Here is a 13,630-nt window from a genome sequence, read left to right as displayed (position 1 = left end):
TTTATACTGCTGCAGCTTCGAGTTTTGATTATGAATTTTGTGATCTACAGTGCGTCTAGTGATGCTTTAAGAGTGGGATTGTTGGTGTTCCTTGAGTTGTGGCTCGGAAAGTATCCCTTGAGTTGTGACTCGGGATAGGGGTTAAGCACGTGATATTCCTCGAGTTGTGGCTCGGAATAGCATCTCTGGAGTTGTGGCTAGGGATGGCGGATGAACACGAGGAACCCTTGAGTTGTGGCTCGGGTTGGCAAGTGTTGCCGGTGTGAGTGTGCTGGTTGTGGCCAGTACGGATGGGTCCAGATAGATTGCCCTCCTCAGTTGTTGGCTGACGAGTTTGGTAGTCTTGGGACGATACAGACTTTGTTCGTATATGGGAACTCTACCTGGCATTGTGGTGTATGATCCGTAGCATGTTTTCCCGCACGTGCTCTATCGGTTGTGGCCGATAGGTATGGCAGCAAGTCACCTTGACGTAATCATTAGACGTTGTAGAACACGAATAATCTGATTGGGGGTCAGATGGTAGGAATTAAAGAATAGGGCAATGTGAGATATTTATGTTATGTACGGTCTCTTGTGTTTATATGATTATATTTCTGTAACTTTACATATGTGATTTAATTGTTAAGCTCACCCTATCTGCGTGTGTGTGGTGATGATCGTGTGCGCGGTACACGGGAGCAGATTCTGTTGATGCAAGTGGCTCAGGTGACGCTTAGCCGCGGAGAGGGGTTAGACTTGGGGAAATGCTTATGTTTTCTTTATTGCCTTTGAAAACAGTTGTAAACCCTGAAGGGTAATTTTATAACGTTATGGTTTTGGTATTCATAGACTTTATTCGATGGTTTAATAAAGTTTTTAAATTTTCCCGCCTTTTGGGAAAATGAGGTATTATTAAATGCGCGTGGTTTTAATTTATTTCATGTATTTATTTATAAATCAGTAATATCCTAACGGGATGTTACACATAGTCACTAGGTTTCCAAAATTGGCGAGAGAGAAAAAGACTTGACCAGTAGTATGGCTCGTAGTAGAGAGTAGTCCACTTAGTCACACACACAAAAATTGCACGTGTTTTTGTTTAGTTTAATTCAAACGGGCTATGGGCTAGCCCATTTTGACTCGCAGGCTGGCTCCGCAGGCCAACGAGCTTAGCAGACTGGATTGTCTCGGGTTTGAGGGTTGCATTTTGACCGAGTCATCTCTAATCCAAACACTAGTGCAGATTTGATAATTTACCTCGCCTTATATGCCTCGGTTATGGCGAAACCGAAGCTTCTAAGGAGGCGATGACAATTTTGCAATTTCAGCAACCAATATTGCTTCGGTTCTACAGACAACCGTTGCCGTAAGCAGCTTTAGGCCTCGGTTCCTTAAGAACCGAAGCCTATTAGGCAGCCCAGAAATGAAAATGTCAAAATTGGCGCCAGCGAGAACACATTTGGCCTCGGTTGCTTTTCGACCGAGGCAGTTTTAGGCCTCAGTTGAAATAGAACCGAAGCCTATAACCCTTTCCAGAAACCCTAATTTATAAATTTCATCAATGCCACCCCCTTTGGCTTCGAGTCCCCTTCGACCGAGGCCATTGAGCCTGTTAAAATCTCAAAATCGCGAACCCCGATCACTATTCATCTTCTTCCCCAATTCTCTCTGCGCGAACCCCAATTCTCTCGTCACTGCTTGGTGGACTACGCGAAGGATTCACGATGGGTGGTGCCGGCGAGATGAAGAACGGAACTGCGGTGGCTGAACTCGCGTCTCTGGTGTGTGCTCGCGTGATTGTTGCTGGCGTTGTTCTAGTTCGCTGCTGCAATGGAGGATGCGTCTCCGCTGCTGCCATGGTGGTCGCAAATCTGGTTCGATGTGCAAAGGTGGAGCTCGCACTGGCGTTGCAGTGGAAATGATGGTGGTGATGTTACGTCTTCAATGGTTGTGGTGGCAGCGTGAAGATGAACTCTAGATGGTGATGGCAACGTCGAGATGATGCGCGACTGCGTGGCTGAAAGGTTGGACGCAGTGCAGATCTGAAAGGTTCGCGTTTCCGCTGTTGTTTTGCTGCTGCAACTGTTCCGGTGTGATGGTTCTGGTTCGCTGCTTCCATGGTGGAGCGTTAATGGTGTTTTGAACGCTATTGTTGTTGCAAGCGCGGTGGTGATGGTTCTACTGCTGTGCGGGCAGCTTGCTCATGGTGGTTCGATGGGGTATGGTCTTGCGGTGGCTGCGCGTTGCAGAGAGGATGGAGAAGCGGTGGTTGCCGACAATGGTGGAACGTGAACTGCCATGGTTGGCGCGCGAGGAAGCTTCGCGGAGGCTGCGAATTTTATTTTTTAATTTTAAAAATATTGAATCTATGACTTCGGTCTCTCTGCAATCGAGGCAGAAAAGAGATCTATGACTTCGGGTAATGACCGAGGCCAAAAGGAAGTGCCTTTTGGCCTCACTTTAATATGTCTCGGTTCTTAAACCAAGAAAAAATCTCAAAAATAACCGGGGTCAAAAGGGGTACTGCAATAGTAAAATTTGGTCGTATTTGATTGTTTAGGCTTCGATCAAAACTTTGTCGTAATTAATCAAATTTGGATGAGACGGTCACCACCAAAATTTAGTGTGGTATTGAACCGTTCAAACATTCTTTTATTCAACAAATCACTTTTGTCTTAATATAACTATTCTCTCAACGAGTTACTACTGACTTAATCTAAATATTCTTTCAACACGTTATCCTAACTTAACCCAATCGTTTCTTAAACTACAAATCCCTCTTGGTTTAAGACTAAAATAATTTCTTTGTAATCATTAGTTATAATAATGATCATTGAACATTGATAATTATAAAGTTCATACTTAAATAATTAATTATTACATAATATTTTTTATTCATTTTCTTTTTTTTTCTTCGATTACGTTATATTATTATCTCTACTATTCTGAAACAAACAAATAAATTTGGAAAAATTGTTAATAACTTTTCTCATAACTAATTTGTTAAATTGAAACTTTTCATAGCCATTAAACTACACTATATACTTATATATATATATATATATATATATATATATATATATATATATAAATTAATGATAGGTTATCTATTTCAATTCACATTAATTTTATAACACATGTATATTTCTAAAAATTTATAAAAAATTTAGAATGACATGGCTACTAATTAAAAAATCTAAAGAAACAGTAATTACTATATAAAAAAATAAAATAAAATTCAAAATTTAATATTCAAAAATTTAATAGGTATAATTCACATAAATAATGGAATTAATGTCGGTGTATAAGACATATTTTTATAATTGTGGTATGTGATTTATTCAGTTATGAGACGAATAAGATTGAACACCAGTAATTAAAATAAGAAGTCCTTGAAAATTAATTATCAAATTATGTGATTTGATTTTTTATTGTCTTAATTCTTTTATTTAGTTTGAATGATTATTAAATATAACCTGCTTATCCCTATTTAATATAAATAAATACAAAATATTAGTATTTATTACTTTAACTAACAATAATTATAATAAACTCTTCTATACTCGGTTTTTAAAATCAAATATTATTTTACAAAAAAAAACTAAGCACTAAAAATTATTTATATACTAGTTTAGTTAAATACTTAAATTATTAATATTAATATATAATGCTTCAAGTTATCATAGTAACTTTTGTATAAAAAATTTATTTGACTAAATTGATAATATTTTTACCGACTAATTTTTAAATATTTTATATTCATTTTATAAAGCAGTTCCTACATTTATTTGTAAAAAATTATTATTTCATACCTATTTTCACATTTCAAAAAATTCAGTGACTAGTATTATTTAATAAAAGCAACTAAATAATGATGTAATCTTTAAGACCACACGATTGAAGAAGTGGATCTTCATTTTCGGCTATAAAAGTTAACCTAAAACTCTCTTAGAGTTCACATCTCCGCGCCTCCTTTCCTTCGGTCTTTCCTTTCTTTTTGTTGCCGCTCCAAGTCACTTTCTGGCTGTAAGTTTTCATGGAATATGTTATTATATTTCATTCTCATATTCTTGTGTGTAAAAAACTTTAAACGATTGTATTGTAATTTTTTTTCTAATGTTATCAGTTTGTTTCAATTTTAATATTTTTTTTCTTAATTTAGGCTAAGATAATTAAAGGAATGGTATATATGCCATTTTGTTCAGTTTATAAACACATGAACATTAATTTATATTTATAAATTTATGTCACAGTAGCTATTTGAAAAACTTGCTTTAAAGTATACGGATCTTGTTTTGTATATTATAGAAAATTGTTTTATATATTATAGCAGCTTGAAGTTTTTTTCTTTTCCATCACTAAGCATTATGTTGATTTTAACATCTTGTTTCCAAAGTGTATATTTTATTATTTTAACAGAACATTACTTTTATTCATCAAGGAATCTAAAATAGCTAATTTATCTCAGAAATTCAACACTGAATTCTAGATGAGAATATCTTATTTTATACAACAAGAAACTTTTGTTAGTCGGATTAGAAAATGTTATTTCCAATTATTTCATCTTCTAGACCATGTTATTTTTGCAGACAGGTAAGAAGAGAAGCACCATCGTGGAAGAGATTATCAGTACAGTATTCATCAAGTTTATTTTCTAACATAAATTATTGTTCTTTATTGTGAGCTGAAAAAATTGTTTTGTGTAATTATTATATTAACTTACATGCATGTGTCGGTTAATTTGAAAATATATATCTTATTTTATGTTTTGTTGTTGGAACCATTCTGAGTTACGTTATGCCTTTGAATATTGGTGAGATTTGATATCCATTTTAATCAATTTAACAATTTCTTTTGATATTGATTAATGCATTGTGTTGTTGTTAACCACATTATAATTTGGTTATTATATGTATCTTTACATGTGGTTAAATGTCATTGTTGATTTCAGTCTAATAATGTAAAATTAATAATTAATTGCATCCAGGAATTGTAGTTCTAGTTTTGAAACCATTTTGTGAAAGGATGAAATCTTATATATCTTGATATAAAAAAGTTAAAAATTAATCCTTTCGTAATATGGTTTACAAAATTGGAATTATAATTTATTAGTCACATGTTTGATGCAATTGATTATATGAATATTATATGGTTAGATTGAATAAAAAATGATATTTATTTAAAACATGTGATTACATATACTTATGAATAAACCATATTTAATCAATAAATTTGTTCTGACAAGATAACATTAACACAAATGAAGCATGTACGATTTTCCGTTGGAAGCTATGAATGAATTTACAATGGTTGGTTTAAGAAATGATAATATCATGTATTTATTCGTTCAACAAACCTTCAAATTTCATAATGTATTTTGATGACATATGTTTGTGTTTGATTATTTGACCGTTGTAGTGCATCGTTGTCATTACAGATGAAAAATTCATTATATGAGTAAAGAATAATATATGTCATTCTACGATAAGTTGTTCTCACTATAAATGAAAATTCATAATCATCAGATTATGAGTTTTTCATCTATACTGATATTAGTGCATTACAACGGTTATATTATCAAAGACGAACACATGTCAACAATATAAGTGAGTGAAATTTGTAACTAAGTTGAAGTTAATAAGTAGATGATATTATAATTTCATAATCTAACCATTTTAGATTTATTGATAGCTTCCGATGAGAAATCATACACACTTCAATTGTGTTACCGTTATCCACTCACCATGAATGAGTTCAATATCTGTTATCGTTTCAAGAGAGGAGAAATAAGTAACATTTATTTTGTGATTATTATTCACAGACAGAAATCAGAATGCGTGTACAAATGGCAGCCATGCAAAAGGGTAAGATTCATCGTTTCAAGGCTTCTGCAATGCAACACAGATGTATCACAGATTCCAGTTTTAAATGTTTAGGAGCGTTACAAACAAACTTTGTTGTAATTAGATGAGAAAAAAAATCTGTATTTTATATAATCATACACTCTGACATGTTTGAGTTAGTATTAGCAATAACTTGTAATAACATTTTACAGCTGTAAATAATTTCAATTTCAAGGAATTTTATTTCTGTCACAAGTTGGTTCCTCGTGCACTATAAATATATGCAGTGCAATATGAGGAACCAACGATGGTTTGTATATCAAGTGTAGATTCATGAATGGCTTTGGTGAGATCACTTTCTATTCTTTCTTTTCTTTGCAAATTCAATCGTTCATATATATTTTGCAAACAGTTAAGAACAGAAGCATTACAGTATCTTATTTCGAATGCATCAAAAATCAACGGACGATGTTGTTAATCAAAAACACTATGTCATCTTTCACAGCAGAGACATTACAATTCATCAGGTTAGTACATAAATATGCTGCTGAGATTTATCTGTGTTTTAAGATCTGTCAAAAATATTAAATAATTTATGAGTATTAATAGACATGCTATTATTTTAATTAATAGAAATTTTACACAATAAAACTGACAGGTATTCGGCTATATATAATTCTAACCTAAAACGTTAAAAGCTCACACTTGGTGTCTCTTTTCGTCTTTTTCATAATTTATTAGGGTTAGAAAAATGAGATTTTGACCATAGTAAACATTATTCACCTTTGAAACATCCACCGATAGTTTGTCTTATGAGAAAAGCTTGAAATGTGTGGTATGAGACAATGAATTTACTGATACACTGTGTATTCAAACATATACTGAGGAAAAGTTCCATTTCTACATGCAACTTGTTCAAAATGTGAAACAGATTAACATCAACGCATTAATGTGGCATTGAGATGGTGAAGTAGTTTACAAAACACAAGACTTTGGTAAATTGCGTTATTACTGCTTTAAGAGAAAATTTCTGAAAATAAAAAGCCAAGAATTAAAGCATCTGTCAGAAGGAATTGCATTACATTAATTCACTCTGCCTTCGATGCTTGGATTAAAGATTTAGCAATGCATGTATTTGATCTGACACAGAAGGAATCCAACAGATGATGCTGCTCTGACAGACTGCCTTGGAATTGTGTGAGTGTGATTGAATTAAAGTTTGACGTGGTTAAATGGAAAGCAATGCATGTGTTTCCGATATTTTAAAGAACAATGTTGTATTTTTTTACAAAAGCCTTTGTCATGAAAATATTGTATTGAAAGAGTTTAATAGTATATTCTTACTACTGTTTATTTGAATATCTATTTTCACATTTCAAAATTGAATTAATGGTATTATATAATAAAAAATAATTAAATATTGATAGAATTTTTACAAACAGGTAGGGTGGGTTCTCATATTCCGGCTATATAAGTTTGACCTAAAAGGTTAAAAGTTCACACACTAGGCGCCTCCTTTCGTCTTTCGTTTCTTTATCATTCTCAAAATTGCAGTCGCTAGAAGTTGTCTTCTGAGACTACTGTAAGTTTTCATATTTCATGGTAAACTATTATAATTGCAATTTTTTTCTTCGAGTGTTATCAATATTGTTTTAATTTTAATCTTCTTCTTTTAATAACTAACTGTTTTTATTCATTTCAAGATAAGCAACAGAATGGTGTTCAATTTATAAACGCATGAAACCTTAATTTATATTTTTTACATATTTATTTCATATTAACGTTTGAAAAATCTGGTTTATGGTTTATGTACTTGTATTTGTATATTCTGAATATAATTTGGCATATTACATCCACTTAATATTTTTCTCATTTAACAGTAAGCATTATGTTTATATTTACCAACTTCTTTCGAGATATATATATATATATATATATATATATATATATATATATATATTTCACTACATTAACAAAACACTTTATTTATTCATCTGATAAAAGAAAGTGAAAGTAAAATAGTTTATCTATCTAAGAAATTTAATACTTAAATTATTATACTTTATGTGATTTTGCAAACAGGTAAAAAGATATGGAAGAAATGCATGGAAGTAAGTCATCTGATTGCATAAAGAATGAAGGGATGCTGCTAATCAAATCAACGCTTTCACAGGAAAAACATTACGTTACGGTACCATCAGGTCAGCATACAAAGTCGATACAAACAATATTTTGACATTTTTTTGTTTTTTTACATTCAATTGACACTGCTAAGATATTATTATTATTTTTTTTTAAAGGCAGCAATGGACCTTGAAAGTTAATATATGGAGAAAGTTCAGTGAACTTGATGGGTGAGTAGTTTTTGTTATTGAAAGTATACACCATTCATTCATTTTTGTTTTTAATACCAATGCTAATCACTTCTCTATTTTAATCTTCTCAGGAAACGTAGTTGAGATCCGTCTCTCAAACGACGTCGTCTCTGTTCAAGTCAAATCTCGTATTAAAGAGTAGAAGTCATATTAAATATAGAGTTAGCATGTAATTTTATGTATTATTTTATTAAATTTCTACTGTGTTTTTCGTTTCATTTAAAGATGTAATGAGATAACAAGTGATAAAATGATTCCATTACTTTTATGTATTTTTTTGTTATATTTTCAGTGTGTCTTTTCTTTACTCTTAACAGTTACTGAATCTATATCTTATCAGAAAACGTTGAAATGTGTGCCAGATGAATATCCAATGAATTTACTGATACAACGTATTCAAAGTATGCATTAATGTAGCATTGAGATGCTGAAGTAGGTTACAAAACACAAGTATCCAGATAAGAAAAAGAAAATTTGATAGGGTTCGAAAAATGAGATTTTGACCATCGTAAACATTATTCACCTTTGAAACATCATTATCTAACATACACAGAAAAGTAATGCATGGTCAGAAAAAGAAAAGAAAACTTTAAAGAGGATAATAATATTTTGACATTTTTTTTTCAGATTCAACCATGCATGCGCGTGTATCTTAGTTCAATGCATACAAAATTCACCGATAGTTTCTCTTATCAGAAAACATTGAAGTGTGTGCCATCATTCAATGAATTTACTCATACAACGTCTATTTAAACTCCATATTTTTTTTTTTAAATTTGACTTACACATTTTTATATAAAAATAATGAATTAACAATAAATTTTTCCAACCACATCATTTGTATATATATGTTTAACCTAATTTGCTAAATCTTCACACTCTCTCTTCTGCGCCTTCTTTCTTCTTCCTTTCTTTTACACACTCACAATTTTTATTCTATCTCCGGTGCTCAAGCCTGCAAACATATTTTTCAGTAAGTAAACCTTTTTGACTGTATATTATGGAAATTTCAAATTATTTTGTTCTTTTCATCATTTATCTCTGAGCAGACGTTTCGCATTTATTCACTTACTTCTGATAGATGCTTTAATCGTTAGCTTTATATTTTCAGAAAATTTCTCTGCTTTTTCTGAACAAACTTCATTCGTTGTGCCACCTATGTTATAACAGTAATATCGCAAATTGTCTTGTATTTTGTAACTTATGGAAGTAAAGTAACTACTGGACACACTTTTCGTTTAAAGTTTCGTTCCTCCTTTTAATATATTTATAATGAACACCAATGCATGTCTTTGGTCTGTAAAAATTTTCAGCTATATATATGCTGCTGCTCTGACATAGTAAACATTGAACTTTGAAACACGATTATCTAAGAAAGAGAAAAATAATGCATGGTTGAGAAAAGAAAAAGAAAACTTTCTTTGACTCATAACACTTTGAAATGTGTGCCATGAATTTACTGATACAACGTATATTCAAACATGCATTTACTTTACTCTCGAAGTCTTCCATAAGTTACAAAACACTAGACAAGACTATGGTAAATTGCAATATTATACTGCTATAACATAGGTGGCTCAACGAACAAAGTTTCTTCAGAAAAAGCAGAAAAACTTTTTGAAAATATAAAGCTAACAACTAAAGCATCTGTCAGAAGTAAGTAAATTTTTTCGTGGTTTCCAATAATGCAGTCTGCATTGGAATTCTATGACTGATCTGAGACATGGTTAAATGATAAGCAATGCATGTGTTTGATCTGAGACAGCATCAGGAATCCACCGATGATTCTACCAATTATCGTTTTGATCTGAGACAGTGTAATTAAGGAATCCACCGATGATGCTGCCAATTAACGTTTTTGGTGTATCCTTATGAATCCAGCCATGAGTTCTGCTGGCGAAGAGGACCATCGCCTTAATAAGAGTGCCGCACAGTTTGCCATATGTAGAAGGATTCAACGTTGTACCAATCAAAATCTCTTAAATATCATAAATATTTTATTTTTATATATTCATGCATGTATTAAGTAAAATTCCAACTAAGAAAGATGTAAAAGATAAAGATAAAAAGCATTTCCAGATGAAAGGATGGGTCAGACTTGAACATTGTTTTTGTTTAGTTATTGTAAGAAGGTTTTTTTCTGTATAAAAAAGTGATTAGTTATTGTTGTTTAAAATGAAGATTTTACTAATAAGCTGAGAAACACCAAAATTATTACTTCTCTTCCGAAACATTTTCTTTATCAAATATTAGTTTAATTATTTCTTCAAGATTGTAGATAAAAAAACAAGTAATTAGCACAGCACTTATTATTAGCAATGTATCAGAACATTTATTGTTTGCATTGAAAATTTAAGTAATTGAAGAGAGATGGAGCTGCATCGTGTGTAATAAAGACAGAAGAAAGACCACACGTAATTATTCTTTAAAGTGTTGGATTCGTAGATATTTCTTTTCACTTAAATAACATATTTTATATTTCCTTTTCAACAATATACTGTGTCAATTATTTCCACGTGTAAAATTTCAGTTTCAGAGAGAATCCTGAAACACCGATCCAAGCAGATAATAATTGAAAACCATTGTGAGGAATTGAATTTTGAAATGGGTTTTAATATTTTTTCTTTTTGTTCTTTATTTAAAAATAAAGAATGAAGGAAAATTTTTAAGAAAATAATTAAACAAATAATTGGTTTGAAATATAATTATGTAAAAAACATCTATCTAAATAAATAAGTGTATAAAAATAATAATCTAAATAAGAAAATATTTGAAGAAATAATTATATATTTTTAAATAATTAGGTAAATAATTATTTAAAGAAAAAGAATAGTTTATAAAAATAACTTTGTAAGTAATATAATTCCTTGTTTTTTCATCACTTATTTTTATTATAATATTTTTTTATTGAATTTCCATCTTTAAGAGACCAGCTCAAAAGATGTTAGATAGCATAAAAAAGAGAAGAGTATGGGAGGGTTAAATCAAGATTCATGTAAAAGGCAATCAAATTAAGCAAATATAAATTCGGACATATGAAGCATGTTTCTAAAAAGTCAACATAACAAGCTAGGGTAGATTAGGAAATCAAAATAACTCAACCTAGTAAATGATGAACGTTTGGCAAGTGAACCAATCGTTAACGTAGTAATATCGTCCTTTGGGATTGACTTGTTAAATACTAAATTCCTAATTTACGTAATTTTGAACAAATGTGAATCAATATAATTGCAAGCATAAAATTTATAACAAAAACTTTAATCAAGAGAAGAATCGTTAGAGGATTGATTTCGTACTTTTTCCTATAAAATTCTACTCCTTTTCAATTGATGCAAGTAATGTAATCATCCACTTGAGTTCACTGAGAGCTGTTTTACCCCTAATCCCTTAGTAGGTAAAATCTATTTATTGAATTCGAACCCCCAATTTCTTAGGTCAGTTTACAAAAATTCAATAAAATCATGAAAAATCAATAATAATCTCTATTACAAACTAATTAGATATGCCCAATTTTCCAATTGTGACATAATCTAACCTGTCTTGTTTATAATCGCAAGCAATTCCCAATTTCCCAATTGTGAAATTGCTCATAAATAAACGATAAAACCATAAACAGAGCACTGAGATGAAGAACAATAACAAAACATCAAATGTAAAGGGTAGAACCTATAATTCAAAGTCTTACATCAATCCTCCAACAAAAAGAAATTAATTCTGCATAATGAAAAGAAAAACTCCAAACGGTAGCCCAACAACAGATGGAAATCGCGAGGGAGAAGAAGAAATTTCTTTTCCGTGAACGCTCCTCCTTTATCTCTCCTCCACGTTCCTCTTTGCTGAGATCACTTTCTCTCTCCTCTAACCGTTTCCCCCTATCTCTCCTCTTTATATTTTCTTTTTCTTTTAAATCTTTTTGAGTCACGTAATCTTTAAGTTTCTCGCTAGAAAATCCACGGGTTGTGGAAAAATCCACAGGTCACCTATGGAACTGTAACATCCCTACGGAATATTACTGATATAAAATAAATAAAATTCGAAATATAGTAAGTGTCACATTTAATATGAACTATTTCCCAAAACATGGGAAATTTAAAACTTTAAATATACGAGTCATAAAACCAGGAGTCCATAATTCATAAAACTGAAATAAAAGTCAATGGCTCCTGCCAAGTTTACATAATGTTCTCAAGGATAAAATAATAAACATAATACATATGTATCTACAAAATACCCATGCCAGCCCTCGCTCCGAGTCTAAGCATCTCCTGGCCCACCTGTCACATCATCCGTTCCCGGATAACAAGTTACCTGATCATCGCCACACACACACACAGAAAGGGTGAGCTATACACAACATATATAAAGAAAACATGAATATAAATATGTTTCCCAACCCAAAATAACATAACTAATTTCATACTTTCCAAATCACCCAACCATGACATCATAGTCCTTCATGAGTCATATGCATGAACTAGGTCTTGGGACTTCCTTGTGCTCCCACGAAACTAACTCATTCGTGGTCCAACGCTATGAGCCTATCCCGCTCATAGTCCTGCCCTACAGACTCCTCGCCTGTAGTATAAACATCCAAGTCTCACACTTGGACCCTGGCACGCACGCAATCACCATACTATGGACTCCTCGCCCATTAGTAGCCGACGGGAACTCAACCAGTTCCATGCCCATCATGTGTCCAACCACCGAGCACATCCCAAACCCCATTATAGAATATTTGGACTTGCAACCAATTTGGTAAAGCATGATGTGGACATTTCCTCAGTAACTCCTTGTACCTTTCCCAAGCCTCGTACAACGATTCAGTTTCTTGTTGCACAAAAGTAGTGATTTCATTCCTCATTCTCGCTGACTTGGATGGAGGAAAGTATTTGGTTACAAATTTTGTAGCCATATCTTCCCATGTACAAATACTACCTTGAGGTTGTGTATGAAGCCAACTTTTAGCTTTATCCCGTAATGAGAAAGGAAAAAGCCTCAAGCAGATTGCATCATCTGAAACTCCATTATTCTTCAAAGTGTCACAAATGGCCAGAAAATTCTCTAGATGAGAATTAGGATCCTCTGAACCTGCACCTCCAAATTGATTTTGTTGGATGACTTGTAATTGTGCAGGCTTGATTTCAAAATTGTTGGCTTGAATAGGAGGTCTCACGATGCTCCCTTGGTAATTATTTGTATTTGGCATCGAGTAGTCAAGCAGAGTCCTCCTCATAAGTTGTTCCTCAGCCATTGTTGATATGTGCTCCTTCTTATCAATTGATGGACCTGCTTTCTTCCTTGCTTCTTCTTTCTTGCGATACTCCTATTATGTCTAGCAGTACGTTCAATTTCTGGGTCAAAAAGCAAGATTTTTTCTGCAATTGTACCTCGCATAAACAACTTAAAGACACAAGATTCTAACAACAAAAA

General features: G+C 32.2%; 3 long non-coding RNA genes and 1 other non-coding gene across 5 annotated transcripts; all 4 read left to right on the top strand.

Moving 5' to 3' along the window:
* The first annotated feature begins 3,946 nt into the window (after positions 1-3,946).
* On the top strand, positions 3,947-5,987 carry LOC114170555. The gene is made up of 3 exons (XR_003601095.1): positions 3,947-4,008; positions 4,572-4,611; positions 5,804-5,987. It is a non-coding gene; the product is annotated as an uncharacterized LOC114170555 (long non-coding RNA).
* A 136-nt stretch (positions 5,988-6,123) lies between these two features.
* On the top strand, positions 6,124-8,451 carry LOC114170554. Its single transcript, XR_003601094.1, has 5 exons — positions 6,124-6,352; positions 7,268-7,407; positions 7,908-8,026; positions 8,126-8,179; positions 8,272-8,451. It is a non-coding gene; the product is annotated as an uncharacterized LOC114170554 (long non-coding RNA).
* A 635-nt stretch (positions 8,452-9,086) lies between these two features.
* Positions 9,087-10,208, top strand: LOC114170527. Of its 2 annotated transcripts, none has more exons than XR_003601089.1 (2): positions 9,087-9,173; positions 9,892-10,208. It is a non-coding gene; the product is annotated as an uncharacterized LOC114170527 (long non-coding RNA). The 2 variants fall into 2 exon arrangements; XR_003601090.1 differs by having other exon boundaries at positions 9,250-10,208.
* A 2,749-nt stretch (positions 10,209-12,957) lies between these two features.
* Positions 12,958-13,064, top strand: LOC114170898. The gene has a single exon (XR_003601253.1). It is a non-coding gene; the product is annotated as a small nucleolar RNA R71 (small nucleolar RNA).
* The last annotated feature ends 566 nt before the right edge of the window (positions 13,065-13,630 follow it).

This window comes from Vigna unguiculata, chromosome 11 (genome assembly GCF_004118075.2).
Source record: "Vigna unguiculata cultivar IT97K-499-35 chromosome 11, ASM411807v1, whole genome shotgun sequence".
NCBI lineage: Eukaryota > Viridiplantae > Streptophyta > Magnoliopsida > Fabales > Fabaceae > Vigna > Vigna unguiculata.
The sequence above is the reverse complement of the archived record's forward strand: the minus strand, read 5'-3'. Positions and strand labels throughout refer to the sequence as shown.